Genomic DNA, 16,546 nt, shown 5'->3' with positions numbered 1-16,546 from the left:
AAACACTAGTGTCAGTAGGTATTAAAAATAATTATAGTAATAATTATGTGTGTCCCTTTAAAAAAACTGGGTTCTTATCGTTGAGCATTTCACGCTAAAATGAAATAAGTCAGTCACTTAAGACTTAATCCCTCTTGGCCTTCTTGAATTACAGTTACGCATTATATAAATGTTAAATTCAGCTGTGTGCTCGCCGCAGTTCACGTTGGCCGAGCGGTCTGTTTCTTTGCTACCATAATCAGAGATGGCTATGAATCTGCCGACCGGCGGTGATCATGACTCCCTACACTGATGATTTCGGAAAGGATGAAACACTCGTGTCTGTAGGTATTAACAATAATTACAGTATATATATATATATGTGTGTGTGTGTATGTGTGTGTGTGTGTATGTGTGTGTGTGCAGTCAACATCAACCCTATTCAGGGTTTAACCGGTTTCTTCCGAAGGAGGAAGTTTCATGGGAGTATGAAATTCACAAGCGGTACCCAGTCGCATGTATATCCCCGTTAGGAGAGATGACGACGTTAGGTTTTTGCAACTTTTTGCAGGGAGATGTCGACGTCCTTCTACATACAGCACCTGGACTTCCCAAATTGGTCACCCATTTTAGTAATGACCAGGCTGAACGTTGCTTAACTTCGGTGATCTGATGGGAACTGGTGTCAACGTGATTATGCCGTATTTATATTTATATATATATATATATATATATATATATATATATATATGTATATATATAAATATAAATCATTTTTATATATATATAATTTTATAAATATATATCATTTATATATATATATTTTATATATATATAATTTTATAAATATATATCATTTATATATATATATATTTTTTTATATATATATAAAATTTTATAAATATATATCAATTTCATATATATACCATTTATATATATATATATATATATATCATGCATGACGTTATTCTCGCGTTGCCTACGCACAGTTCAAGCATTTCAAAATGCAACCGCCAGATACAACGCGCGGCTCCTTACAAACAGACTTCTTTCTCAACTTTACAACATGGCAAAGAAGAAGGAAAGAAAAAAAGAAACAACACACTGAAGATCGAGTATACCTCTGAAATATATTTATGATAAATTTCAAACAAGTAAAATATTTGTTTATTTTCCTAATAGTACGTTGTGATTTTGCTTTCAAGCGCACTTGATGCGTATTTTATTTTATTCAAATTAAAACAACGTTTCTATATGAATTATCATTTTACATATATATATATATATATATATATATATACTAGCAGGGCTACCCGTTGTTGGACGGGCCATATAAAAAAAGAATGATGAAGTTATGTTTGAATACACCTGCCATATACCTTTTTTTATCCCGTGCAATACCGTAGGTCAGGAAAGTAAGATCTAAGCTTTAAATAATATAGTTTTAAATTTTTTAAAAGTGCAAATAATGTTTAAACATAAAAGATTAAAAAAAAATGATAACTTTAACTGAAATCGTTATGTTAGTGTTCCTGAAAGTGAAGAATATGACACCTGTTTTAGAATCCTCAAAAAGTGGCCATGTGTGGAAGAATAGGTCTTGGTAAAATCTTGTAGATCTTAAACTTTCTAAATCCTGGCATAATCTTGAAAATATTGGTAAAATCCTCTGAATTCATGTTAAAAAATAAAATATGATTATTGTCGTCAAATATCCATTGGTGAAACTCAACGAAATCTAAAGGGGGGGACTTGTAAAACATGATACAGATACTATACAATAACAGTTCTTTGAAATATCTATTTTGGATTCAGTGCGAGTAACTCTTTTAGTCGCGTACTAATCTTCCTAATCCCGTTGACACACCGGTCCTCGTCAGATCACCTTAGTTAAGCAACGCTGAGCCTGGCTAATACCAGATGGGTGACAATTTAGGAATTCTAGGCGCTGTATGTGCTTTCCGCTTATCTCGGCATTGTTTCCAGCCGTCCTGAACCTCCATTTGTCACCGGTATTCAACAATGTCGACTCAGGAGAGGTGTGTTAGATATTGTGCAACTCTTGCCACAAAAATTTCACGCGCAGGCACCCTTACCGTGGATATCCATAGTCTGTCAAGACTGATGGAAGCCTTTTTTTTAATCTTCCTATTGTTAGAATTTCTACTCCTTTCGACTTTATATCACCCCAGATACAATTCTCTACCTGTATAAGAGCCAAGTACGTCCTAGAATGGAGCACTGTTGCCACATCTGGGCAGGAACTGCTCAGAGTACTCTATCCTGCCTTGACAAAGTTAAAAACCGACGTCGTAAGCGACTAGGCGATGCCATTTTCACTTCTCTATAATCTTTTTCCCACAAAAGAGACGCTGCCGGCCTGTCTCTTCTCTACCGTTATTTTCGTGGCAAGTGTTCGACTAAGCTCCAGTCTATGGTCCCCCATCGCCAGTCTTTTACAAAAAAAAAAAAAAAAACACTCGTCTAGCCAAAATCAGTATCAATAAATTCCCCCAACTCTCTATCGGTACTTAATTTGGATTCCATGAAAAAAGTTTATTTCATTGAACTACTCGCCTATGGAACTCTGTTCCGCTGGTTTGCTTCCCAGCTGACTACAATGTTGTTGTTTTCAAGTCCAATGTAAGCAAGTTCTTATTGAACCGTCCTCGAAAATAATCTGATTATACCAAATTTCCACCACAAACGATTACTACACTACCGTCTTAATGACTATCATACACACATAAACACTTATCCTCGAGTGGCCTCCGAGCCTTAATATGTTGCAAATTATTTCTTAAAAAAACGAAAATAAAAATAAAAATGTATATATATATATATATATATATATATATATATATATATATATAATTATTATAGTAAATAATTATGTCAGCCCCTTTAAGAAACTTGTTTCTTATCGTTGAGGACTTTCAGTTGTAATAAAGTCGGCCAACTTAGCTCATATGCGCAGATCGTCATTTAATGATTAGATCACTCTCCGAACGACGTTAAAATCATTTAAAAAGAATTCATGTTTAATTTCAACTGTATCTCTCGCGGTTGTCGGAAGCCGAATGGTTTGGGTCCTTGCTAATGAAGCCAGACATGACTTCTGTTGCCGGGGTTCAAATCTTCAGAGGGGCGTTAATCGTGACACTCTGCACTGATGACTCCCGAAAGAATGAAACACTAGTGTCTGTAAGTATTTAATTATCATAATAAATAATTATATATATATATATATATATATATATATATATATCAATTAAGTCCTAGAAATTAAAAAAAAATGTCGACCGATGGACAAAGTCGCTCATTAGAATACGAGGACGCATTAAAAAGAGAAAGACTTTTTTAAAAAGTGGCTAAAATATCCACACGGCAGTTTTAAATTTCCGTTCGTTGTCACTCATTTCTTTGCCCGTAAACCGGATTTCTCATGCGATCGTGTTGTAATTCGCCACCCAAAAACGAATGAACCGGAGATAGAAACGGGGTTCAGACCAAGGATGGGGCGGACGGATATGTGAAACTGACTTTGTGATCGACTTGGAGCCATCTTTAAACAATTACGGTAAGTGACGGCGTTGTCAGGCCAATCGGATGTTGAGTAAATTATGGCCCTTAAGTTAAAAAAAAAAAAAAATCATCTTCCGATCTATGATGGCTTTCATTGTGGTAGCAATTGTACGATCCATGAAGATATGTAGAAAGCAGAAAAAAAATCATATAAGATTCAACTGTTCAAAAAACAAGAAACATCGGTTTAAATTCAGCAAATATTTGGAATTTAGGAAAACTCGTACCCGGAAAACTCGTCCCTTTTTGCTATTTAGGAAAACTGGTCCCTTATTGAATAAATATCGATTGAAAACACATTTTATAACCGTTCTTGCAGGAGATGTTGTTTCTAAAAGCGACTATACCCCCAATAATACTTTATAAAAGTGTTTTTACTTGTTTACTGTTGTTTAAAAAAAAAATAAAATCGATTTTCTAAGTGTCCGTTTTCTACCTAACTGACTAAGTTGTTAGTGGTTTCACTTATTTTAAAGCGTTTATTCTATTCAAAAACGAGACTATAGACCGCGTAATTTTTTTTTAAATATTTATACTTATTTACTGTTGTTTTTAAAGGGCAAAATCGATTTTTTTACCTAGCTGGCTAAGTTATTAGTGGTTTAATTTATTTTGACGCGTTTATTAAATAAAAAACAAAAAGTAGCGTCGAGTGTTATGTGAGAATGAGAAATAATGTCCGACATGAGGGATCACATCATAGGGGTTTGATAATCGCTAAAACATAGAAAATTAAAACAAAAAAAAACTGGGTAAATATAGTTTTAAAACGAGACCCCCCTCCTCCAAAAGAAAATAAATTTTTATACTTTACGTAATGTCCAAGATCTCTGATCGGGAAAAAAATCAAGCTACCGGAAGAGGATACCGTTTATTATGTAAAGAACCCGAACGGAAGGCACGAAAAACGAAACCATATATTTATTTTAAAAAAATTACTTTATTTTTTAACATTTCTTGTGCTATTACAAAATAAACAAACAAAAAAGAAAACATTGCTTGTATTATCAAATAATAAAACAAATGTTTTATTCAGAAAAATTAATTAAGCTTTAACACATTTTGCGTTCACGAAACAACAAAAGGGACTTGTGCAGTATGCGGACGGCGGCCATCTTTTCTTGGCGCGTTTCACTAAACTGTCGCCAGGTGGCGCTTCTCGGTCAGAAAACATTTAGGGCTTGTATTACTATACACATAGATTCAAAAAAGTTTTCAAATAACAAATATATAAAAATTAAATGTTATCAAAGGCAATAGAAGTTACTTTTCTATCTAACTGGATTATATTTTTTGTGTTTTTATTTAATGTAACATGTTTATTCAGCTCAAAAATCATTCAGTGTTTACCGATGTATTTGAAAATTACAAATGGCGTCAGACTCTTTGTTGAATTCGGAATGTTTTGGAAAAGGAGTTAAAAATTTAAAAAAATATATATACAAAATACTGTTAAAAACCTACTGTGTTCAACAGAGAGTCTGGCGCCATTTGTAATTTTCAAATACATCTGGGTCATATGAGTTAAGAATAAGTCAACACCAAAATAACGACGTATGTACTATGGGAATCATTTTACTGTTATTACTAGAAATATCGATTTTAAATAAAACTTTTAAATTTTATTTGCGAACTAACCTGGATAAAATGCTAGTTGGCAGACAGGCTTGAACCCATACCGCGAAGGAGGAAAAGAACGCCAACAAAACAAAACGTGACATCTTAGCCGTTGCGTCCATCGCCAAACTGGAAGTAGACAAGGTTTAAATATAGGCTAGTCAATCGAAAAGAGGAAATGACTTTCGAAAATATCGGCGAAAAACAAGCGCCCTCTCCTTATAGAAAAGTGCCTGCTATAGGCATACATACCCATAAACATACACACATGCACACATCCATCCATCCATACATACATACACAATACATATAACACATACATACAAACATATACATACACACATGCACACACATATACATACATATGCATACACATATATACAATCATATACAAATACATACACACATATACATATTCACGTACATATATGTACACGTGTATGCACATATACATACATACATATAAAGTTACCTTCATATACCTACACATACATATATAGGCACCTATACGCATCCATATATATGCATATATACATATACTTTTACATACATACACACAAATATATATACGTATATACATACAAACACACATAAACGTATACACACAATGAATAAATAAATAAATAAAGATATATACACACATACATATATACATACGTATACAAATAGGTATACATACACGTATATACACTAGTACATATATTAACATACATACATACATACACACACATATGCATATATAGCATGATGGCAGATCAGTTATTACATGCTACCAGCATTTCAGGGCTACACACGTGACACTTTTTCCATCGCCACGGACAATTTTTATAGACAAATGCCTAAGGAAGTATCTATACAAAAATGATCCTACAGAGTTTTAGTTTTGTACGACAGCTAAGTCTCTTTCTCGGTTCAAAATGTTGAGATCCAGCAACAAGCATGAGCAAGATAGCCAGCAACAAATCAAACTGCAGACCAGCTTAATGCGGGTACTGGTCTCCCGCTTTATGTTTTCGTTTTTTTTTAAATCAGAGATTTGCTTCACCCAGAGAGGTTGCCTTAACAGGGCTTTTGGGAGTCTTCTTCACCTCACACACATATCTAAATAAAGATATACACGTACACATACAAGCATGCGTATAAACAGATGCACGCAAACATACATACGCAAGAACAAACACACATACATTCATACATACACGCATGCACATACATATGCACACGCACGTACACATGCACGTACATGTAGAATATATATGAAGGAGCATTTATGATGACGATGATGATGGTTGTTTCGAATAGGTGAATTCAACATGAATAAAAGAGTAAAACAATCCCAAATAAACAGAACATAGAATAGAGAGACGTTCGCTTCGCCGGTAGTACAGCTTTAAAAAAAAATCACACACACACATACATACATACATACATACATACATACACTTAAACAAACAGGTGAGATTTGGGTAGGCAAATAAATTTGGACGAACATAGCAGATGTAATTTGCGGCCGCAGCCGTGATTGAACTCACTTCACGTGTAATTCAAATCTTGTCCGTAACTTAATAATTGATGCTTCGCTAGGGCTATCAAGGGTATTTTTTATCGTGACGCCATCACTATATGGGTTGCCTACCACGGCTTAAGAGAAGTCCATCTACTCTCGAGAGAAGGATAATTTCCCAGCTTGGTATTTTACCTCGCAGCACATAGAGCGCCCCGCCTTCCCAAATGGTAACCTATCTGGTACTGGCCAGGTTCAACGTTGCTTAACTTCGGTGATCTGGCAAGAACAGGTGTATCAACATAATTGTGCCGATTGATGAACATATTGAATCACATCAGGGTACTGATGAGACTTAACATTGCTTAACTACCCGAGACCTGTCTTTTTTATTTTTTTTAACGATTACTGCCCGCTGGTCCAATGTTGCAAGTGTAAATATATCGTAGTGGTCGCGTTCTTCTTCTCTTCACTGGACGTGTCAATTATACACAGGTGGCGTCCGCGGTGATTTGCTAGAAGCGCTGGACGATGATGACAGGGACCCCAGCCATTTTTACAAGCTTCGACTAGTGGAGGCTTTTGTCAGAATGAAATAAAACAAAACAAAAATGGTGGCAGAAGAACGTAAATAAAAAGGCGAACATGATTTAAGAGAAACGCACAGCTGGAAGAAAAATCGAACATTCTACGCATGCGTTCTACAATTTGAACTTGGTGTGGAAAACCAGCACAAGCACTCTCACACACACACGCATATATATATATATATATATATATATATATATACACACACACACACACACAGACAAACGCATATATGTATATATATTTATATTGTTATACTTATTGTCCTTTTTCAAAGAGCTGTAACAATAAAAGCATAACAGAAATGTCAATTTCCTATTGTAATGTTCATTTTATGATATATATGTGTGTCTGTGTGTGTGTGTATGTGTGTGATGTACGTAAAGACATCAATAAATATATGTACAATAATATATTTTATTTCGTGATTATTTTGTTTAAATACATATATATACATATATTTGTATATATATATATATATATATATATATATATATATATATATATATATATGTATAGTCATCCACATACAGTACTGTTTCGCTGTTTCACAGCTCATCAGTTCGGCTAGACAGGCAATAGACAGCATTTTTCTCTATGGCATATTTTATTAAATAATATAGACGTTTTCTTTTTGTACTATTGTCAATCCTTTCCATATATCCATGTCAGGTACTGGCTTATGTAGTCACCGCATTTAAAGTCCGAGTGCTTTTCAATCCTTAAGGATTCATCGTACGGGGTAACTTTAATTTATTCCTGACGACAAATCCTTAAGGATTGAAAAGTGCTCGGACATATAATAAATATTGTGATTACATCAGCCAGTTGCCGCAAAATTTGTTCGGAAGTTGGAAAGGATCGAAAATTGAAATAACTGACAAAAAAACGTATATTTAATTTAATGAAATATGACATATATATATATATATATATATATATATATATATATTAGTGATGGGACTATTTCAAAATTTTCCCGATTTCGATAAAATTAACGATTCCGTAATAGATTCCCGATTCCGATACAATTACCTACTCCGATTCTTTATAAATCTCTAAATATTTAACTATGAAAGTGTTATTTTCCCCGATTTCCGTAAAAAAACACATATTAAACGTGCTTATATTTTCTCAAACGTAAAAAAAAAACATTTGTGAGGGTGCTATCTAGAGATTTTAGTCTCACTGGAAGTTTGAAATCAATAAATATCTATTATTTCATTATTACTACAAGAAGTGGAAGATGTTTCTGAAATTAAAATCAAATAAAAAAGATAATTTAAGGAATCGGTTTTGGCATCGGAAACTAGGCTCAAAGTTTTCCGATTCCGATACCCCAAGAAGTTCTGATTTTTCTGATTCCCGATTCCGACTTATCTTCCGAATACTAATATATATATATATATATATATATATATATATATATGTCTGTGTGTGTGTGTGTGTGTGTCTGAGACGGTGTGTGTGTGTGTGTCTGAGACGGTGTGCGTGTGTGTATATTGTTTCTATGTAAGAAATATTTATGTGTATTCACATTGTTATATTAACATATGCAATATCGGTTTACCGTCTAAAAAACTTTCTTGGACACGAATTACATTTGCCTATTTAATTATCATATTATATTATATATACTTGGATGCAGGGAAGAAAATCTTACAAATTTTCATTGTTATTTATTTAATTTATTCAAGCATACAATTGTTATGGCCTACCATAAAATTATGTATTATGTTCACATGTATGCTGCATTTATAACTTTTGTTGGTCCGGCCATCTTCATTGTGTTATATTGTTGATTTCTAGAAAATACTGGGATCTAACTGTAAACGATTACTATTTTATTTCCAAAGTCTATATATTTTGTCAGGAAAAATATGTTAAAGTTAACTCGGAAATGGAACAAAAATGTAGCACGAATTTTGGGATTAATAGCAGTTAGATATGTTAGCCAACAATAATAATAACAAATCGATAATGTTAAAAACATCAGTGATCTAATTTTTTAGGGCTGCGCTGCAGTGATGATTAAATGTCAAAGAAATAGTTATATATATATATATATATATATATATATATATATATATATATATATATATATATATATATATTGAGAATATGAGAGATTATATATAATTATTTCCACAGCCAAACGCCAAACAATGTCGTAGCGTACAAGAGCCATGGCAGCAGACACATCGGGAAACCAAGACTCGAGTTTCGCTCTCATTTGGGCTCATCAGTTAGACACATCCGAACCCGGGAGTCGAATGTGCCCAACTGATGAGCCCAAAATGAAGGCGAAACTCGAGTCTAGGACTCCGGGTTTGTTTACGGTCAGGGGTGTTGTATGCTGCGACGTCGTTAGGTTGTATATATATATATATACACACGTAGGCAGATTAGAAAGAGGATTAGAGTTCAGATTTTGCACCATTAACGATTATTACACTACGAGCTTACATCTATTAACACTTATCCTCGAGTGGCTTTCAGGCCTTGATGAGTGGTGACTCCCAAGTAAAAAAAAATGGCGATTCATTGTCACGAAACCATTACTATGAAAATACCCAATATGCAAATATCTCAGTTACTGAATAAAAAGACAGATACACGTTTGTAAACCAAGTTTGTAAAATAAACCTTTATTTGTTTTAAATTAATATTTCAGAACTTCATACATTTTTCTTTTCTTTGCTTTTCCGCCATGATGATAAATCGAAGAAACGTTGTAAGTCTACGGTGTTACGTTCAAATGACAGAAGAATACGCTCGGTTCACGTGATATGAATTCAGATGTGTGTTTTTCGTGATATAATCGTTGCTTAAATTTTAAAATAAAATACTATGAAATACGTTTGTAAGCCTAATTACAACGCAATATTTATATACTCCTATAAACTGGTTTGAGTTATGTATTGATATTCATATTAAAAACCTTTTTCTATCTATTTCAAACTAGCGTGGTTACCTGGTGTTGCCCGGGTGGAGCCATGTGGTATACTAAGGATATTGTGCAACCCCATAAAAAATGTAAACCCCTTAAAAAAGTAAACCCCATAAAAAATGTAAACCCCATAAAAAATGTAACCTCCGTAAAAATTGTAAACCCCGTAAAAATGTTTCAATCAAAATAACAGAGAGTGCCATTTGAGCACAAAAATATATAATTTTTTTCAATGAGTGATTCATAATTGAGAATTAAATAATTAATATGAAAAAAACGTAAAGCATTTATAGATTGTTTTTAGAATTATTTGTTTGTTTGATTTGTTACGGTAAGGTTATATAAAAATGTAGCAAAATATAATTTTAAAAACATAAAACATTTATAGCGGTTTAATAATAATTTTTTTTTCTTGTACAGAAACATTATATAAAAAGTATCAAAATATAATTTTAGTTTGCACACACTTATAGAAAAGGAAGAGTTATCGACCCCTGTTCTTTGGCTGACAAGTGACATCTGTCAGCGGTTCTTGAAACTAAGATACACACTTTCGCCTCATGTCACTGACATGCAGAAGTGCCGAAAATTTATATTTAGGTTTCAGCCGGGGAAAATCAGTGCAAAAGTGTGAAAAAAAAATAATTTGTCACGTGAAGGTCTAACGACTGCATTACGAATATGGATGTGTAATCTAATAGCCATTGGTTCATGTTTTAATCTTTTGCTTTGAAGCAAAAATGGCTTTATAGACATTAACGTCAAATGAAAAAAGGAAATCGTAAGCTAAAGTTTTGGGTTCGATTCTCGGTTGTAACGCACGAGTCATTTTTTTTTTTAACTTTTTAAATCGTTATATATATTGGTTTCAATATAATATAATAATAAATACGAAATCTGCATTAATCAAAATATCATATTTAAGCGTATTTTACGAACGGGCAATGCCGAGCGGTCTGCTAGTTTTTTAGGGTTTTTTTAAAATAAATTATGAGGTAAGTTGATCTTAATAGAAGAATCTAAAGATCTAAATATGATTTCATCTAACACGATATTGGGTATCGATTCGCGCCATTCATTCCCATCTTGACAATCAGTCCGGCAGAAACTAGGTCATTTCGGTGTCCTTCTATCTGGCGGGTTGAGAAATTAGTTCTGGTTAATCCTAGGAGGTTCACTCTCTCAGGTCTTCACTTCCATCTTGTGGATGTAGTATGTTTATTTCTTACTGCATAAATCTACCCAACCGGGGAATGCCAAGGAAGTTGGCCAGACAGGTTTTACCGTTCAAGAGTATTACGAGGAATGTTCTAAATGTATTGCCTCCTATTTTTCCGCCTGAATGGATCAGAACGCATTGCAAATTGCATTATCATGACTGAACATATGATTTCATGATCTGAAAGTTTTATGTCTTTGTTGCAGATATTGACGTTATGAGACTCTAAGAAATTAACATTTGTCATTGACGTGCGTAAGAAGCAGAGATGCGGATTTGAATTCCTCCATACAGAAAAATTGAACCAATCAACATACGCCAGCGCCTTTAAAATTTTCCGACGCCGATTCAACACATTTAGGAGATGGGTTCGTCGACTTCAGAATGACGACAGAGATGTTAGTGACAAAGCGCGCCCTGGACTTTTAGACCAAGGTAACGTTCATCTCTGGCAAATGTCCGTTGAGAATGGTGTTTACTATGTAGAAAAATAAATTCTAAAGCCAAACTTCGCTCGTTCTAATGGTACTTCGCCCATCTTTATAGCTCTTCAACGTTTTGGTTTTTCAGTTAAAAAATAGGAGACTTTTGAAACGATCCTCGTATACCACTGCGATTGTATTGGTTATTACTGGTCCGCACGGCTAAAACAAAATTATAATAATAAAGTGTGTTTTGTTTTAAGATTTTGCTGCAGTTTCATTGTATCACCGATCATCAGACTAAGATCCTCCGACGGTCTATTTCTTTACGATATCACTGTTCTTTTTCTTTATAAAACTGACACAAGGAGGCTTTGCACTGCAAGGTGAAAAATGATTCCGATCCATTGTTGTTTCCTTGGGATTATCCTTTAAATGATAGAAATCGTGAATTCGGTGGCGACGGAAGTTGGGTGTGACAAGACTGCTACGTTGGTGACATAATAAGAAATAGAAAAAATCGATTGTTTTTGAAAAGCATTCATTTATTTCGACTGATGCCTTTGGAAAATCGAACACGCCTAAACAATACAGGATTTCAAGCACACAAATAAAACTGTCCGACAACAGGTTTTAAATCACGGCAAACATTTTGTTCTACAATAATAGGGATTGCCGTATTATTTTGACTTTTTCGAACAATTGTTATGATCCTGAGTATCATTTTCACAACGTTTCGGTCGATGTAACCTCCAACCTTCTTCAGGTATACATGGACAAACTCCAGATTCTTTTTCTCGAACTTAGGAATCTCCGTGAATTTCCTCTCTATTTGACCCACGGAAGTGGTATGCTCTCGTTTTGTCAGCTATGACTGGGTAGAAATCTTCAGTCATTCACAATACACAGAAAAACTTAAAAACTAAAAAAAAAATCGTTTGTATTATTTTGATTAATCGGACACTTATTCTCAATTTGGGTGCTATTAGCACAACGTTTCGGTCACTATACGCTGCGACCTTATTCCAGTGTTAAATACATGTTTCCTTTTTTTTCTACTGAGGAAAAGAGGGTTTAGCTCTGCATTGCAAGTATTCTAACCGTTGGGTTTGAGGGTGGGCCCGTAGATCACAAAGGAAGGTCAATCTTCAGGGCCCACTAAGATATTTTTCAGGGGTTTCCTGTGGCTCAATTTTTCAGGATATCTATGTTAAATAAGTTGTGTTGATAACACCTAAGATGGGAATAATTCTCCGATTAATCACAATAATACACAGTTCACATCTCATCGCAAAAATTCAGAATTGCATTAAGCAAAAATCGGCTGAAAATTTGAGACATGAATAGAAGAAACTTATTTTCATTTAATAAAATAGAGTGAGAGAAGAAAGAGGGGGATTTGAATCGTGGAAAGTACACACACACATACACACACACGCGCGCACACACATACACACACTTAGGAATACATAAAAATATATATACATCTATGTATCTATATATATAAAAGCGAAAATGTATGTATGTATGTATGTATGTATGTATGTATGTGTGGTCGTTTTTTCTGTATGTCAAGAAAAGGCTTTTTTCAGAGAAGCGGTCGCTCGGTTCACAACTTTTTAAAAAATTTTATTTCACATATAAATCGTAATATCTCACAGTTAACAACGAAGCTCGCCTATCTATTTAATTTGCTCGATTTCGGGAAGATAAATATTCAATATTTGTCGCTCGCCGTATTGGGTTAGTCTTTTTCCTATAACATCTTGGGGTGGAAGCGTTCAGCAGTAAATGAAATACTATCCCGCAGTCAAACTTGACCTCGTTAACTCATTAAAACGGGCACCTGCTAAATCCAAGTAATTAAATAAATTCAAACGTGTTTCCGTTAGCATCTCGCGGTGGGGCAATGTTTAACGTCGCACTTTTTTTTTTTTCACACTTTAATTTATAACTTTGCCTCAACAGTGCGGGTTCGATCCTCATACTTACTTTTTTCTAACCCGCCCCCCCACACACACCTCCAAACACCCGGGCAACGCCGGGTACACCTCGCTAGTATATCCATAAAAGTGAAAATATGTGTGTGTGAGGAAAACACTCAACCTATATACTCAACTACTTTTTATGCACAGTCTTGAAATTTAGTATACGGAATATTCAAGCATGTGTAAAACGTTTTAATTAGTTTTCATTCGGAATAAATGAATACTAAGGTGTCAATATTGAAAAATTGGTACTTGGTGCGGTCATTGGATTTTTAACCCTGTTTAGGAAATCCAGATAAAAGCGATTACTATTATGATTTCCGGTCGTTAAATACTCTGTGATTGTTTACTATGACTATGAATGCCATTTGTAGGCATTTTATTTAGCTCAATTGTTGTGCTGCTTGCCAACGGCGTTGAGGTAAAAATGCAGTCCTGTGACTGGGTTTGAATATCTCGACCAGCAGAAATTATCACTGCTATGAGTTATGACGTCAAATATGACAAGAAAGACTTATTTCAGTTTAAAAAGACTACACTCTTCCTTGATAGAATTACAATTTAGAGCATATTTGGAGGAAATGCTTTAATTGGTTTTCATCCGGAATAAAGGAATACTGAGGGGTCAAGATTGAAATATTGGTACTTGAGGGGGGGTATCGGATTTTTATCCCTCTTTAGGAAATTCAGATAAAAGCGACCAACATTATGATTTCCGGTCGTTAAATACTCGGTGACTGTTTGCTCTGAATGTTATTTGTAGGAATTTTATTTATTTCAATTGCATTAATTGTCGACCACGTTGAGGTAAAAATGTGGGTTTGAATATCTCGACCAATAGAAATTATCACTGCTATGAGTTATGTCATCATATATGATAAGAAGGACTGACTTTCAGGAAAAAGAGGCTACAATCTTCCTTGACAGAATTACAGTTCTATTTGGTGCATATTTGGAGGAAATGGAATGATGTCAAATTTCATTTTTTTTAATATATTTTTTTACGCTTTATCACTCAAATAAGATATAATGTCTCTTGAAGTTCAAAGAATTCTATTTGAAACAATGTCTAAGAGAAGATCGTGAGGAATAAAGCAGTGAGATGTTTTTTCACGGGATTTTTGCACTTCTTCAGAATAGTACAGTCAGGGAAGCAAGAAATCTGACAGAAATTCCAAAATCTATAGGTCCGAGGAAAAAAACTATAGGTACGGGGATGCAACATTACTTCTGTTATCATCCAATTAATATTCTCTGGAGTGAAACAGTATATCCTAATTTTTTTTTTCAATTTCTCGCTATTACTGACATCATTTACCTCCGTTTATTAATTTAGTCGATCTTTATGTTATGTTGTCCACTCTCAACAGTGCATTCCAATTTCCATGTCTAGTCATTGGAGACCAAATCCCAGTGCTATTACTCTAGAGTGTAGCTCGTAATTACCTAGTAATAGAAGAATAAGAATAAGAAATAGTTATATATTTCAGAGCGTTTTTGATAGATTAGGTTTCTGTCTATTTTAATCTGGAAAAGTTTTCAAACTCGCTAGTGTCTGGTATTTCTATAAAATCACCATTCGCCCATGTATTGAGTATTGCTGCTACAATAGTACGCAAACCGCTGGTCTCGCCATCTTGTACAGAATGCCAAATAGTGTCTAACAGAATAGATACCCAACGATCTATCTAGTACATGTCCCTGTCTCATCGCCGCAATGTTGCATACATGTTTTACTAGATTCTAGTCTATCTCTTTTAGAACCTGTCTAAAAGAGATAGACTAGTGGTAGACACACCAGCACAAATATAGCAACAATACTCTATCATTTTACGAATTACGTCATTTTTTCTAAGATACAGGATGCTTTCTAGTGTGAGTAATTTTCAAGCACGTTTGAAAGAGTTCACTTAAAAAGCTAGTGTACTAGGTGATCTGGCTTACAAAAAAAAATGCATGATCAGTTCCATCGACATTACTCTGTAAGGGGCGCCTCATCAATCAATGTCGATGGGTCATTAAACTTAAACTTGCAATAGCCTTTTGGTTAGTCGGTCACACGTGAGTTTAAAAAGTGATTTACGTGAGTCTGTAACGGTTAAGTTTTAAATATTGCGCGAGTTTGGAAAAGCATCAACAATCGAACTCAAGTCTAAGCAATACCTTTTTTTTTTCATTCTTCTCTACTTATATATCACACGCTTTTGTTCAGGATCCTGTTTGCTATTTGCCAAAACTGGTGGGAACCAAGCCGCTGTTCAGCCACTTTTAACTTGACTGACTAAGCATACAATTCTCTCGCGTTCTTCATTATTCTTTTACAGTGGTTGCTGGCAGTCCTGAAAGCGGTTTTAGTCTAAGTACATCTGTTATGTTGGAAGCAATGGAAAAAATTATTTTGTTGCGCAATGGCAGCAGCACATTCCGCAGAGAACCATGTCTGACTGTTAGGATTTTGCTGGAATTTTTTTGAGGGCATGAAACGGGATATCCCTACAATTAACCATTCCATCATGCCTGTTACTAGAGAGGGCACATCCTTTTTAAACATGAAACCTAGATGTAGATCTGATATAAATTAAATTATTATAGAATCAATTTTTTTATTGAGTATTATATATGATAAACAACATTTTTCCAGGTAGACTAATTTGCAGAACAATTTTAAAAGAAATAAAAAAAATAATAATGTCG

General features: G+C 34.3%; 1 pseudogene; it reads right to left on the bottom strand.

Moving 5' to 3' along the window:
• Positions 1 to 569: 569 nt before the first annotated feature.
• LOC145248404 (5S ribosomal RNA) lies at positions 570 to 686 on the bottom strand (annotated as a pseudogene).
• Between the last annotated feature and the right edge of the window lie 15,860 nt (positions 687 to 16,546).

The sequence above is a fragment of the Euprymna scolopes genome, chromosome 26 (assembly GCF_053919585.1).
Source record: "Euprymna scolopes isolate OS-2025 chromosome 26, ASM5391958v1, whole genome shotgun sequence".
Taxonomy (NCBI): Eukaryota; Metazoa; Mollusca; class Cephalopoda; order Sepiida; family Sepiolidae; genus Euprymna; species Euprymna scolopes.
Note: the sequence above shows the minus strand (reverse complement) of the source record. Positions and strands in the feature narration are given on the sequence as shown.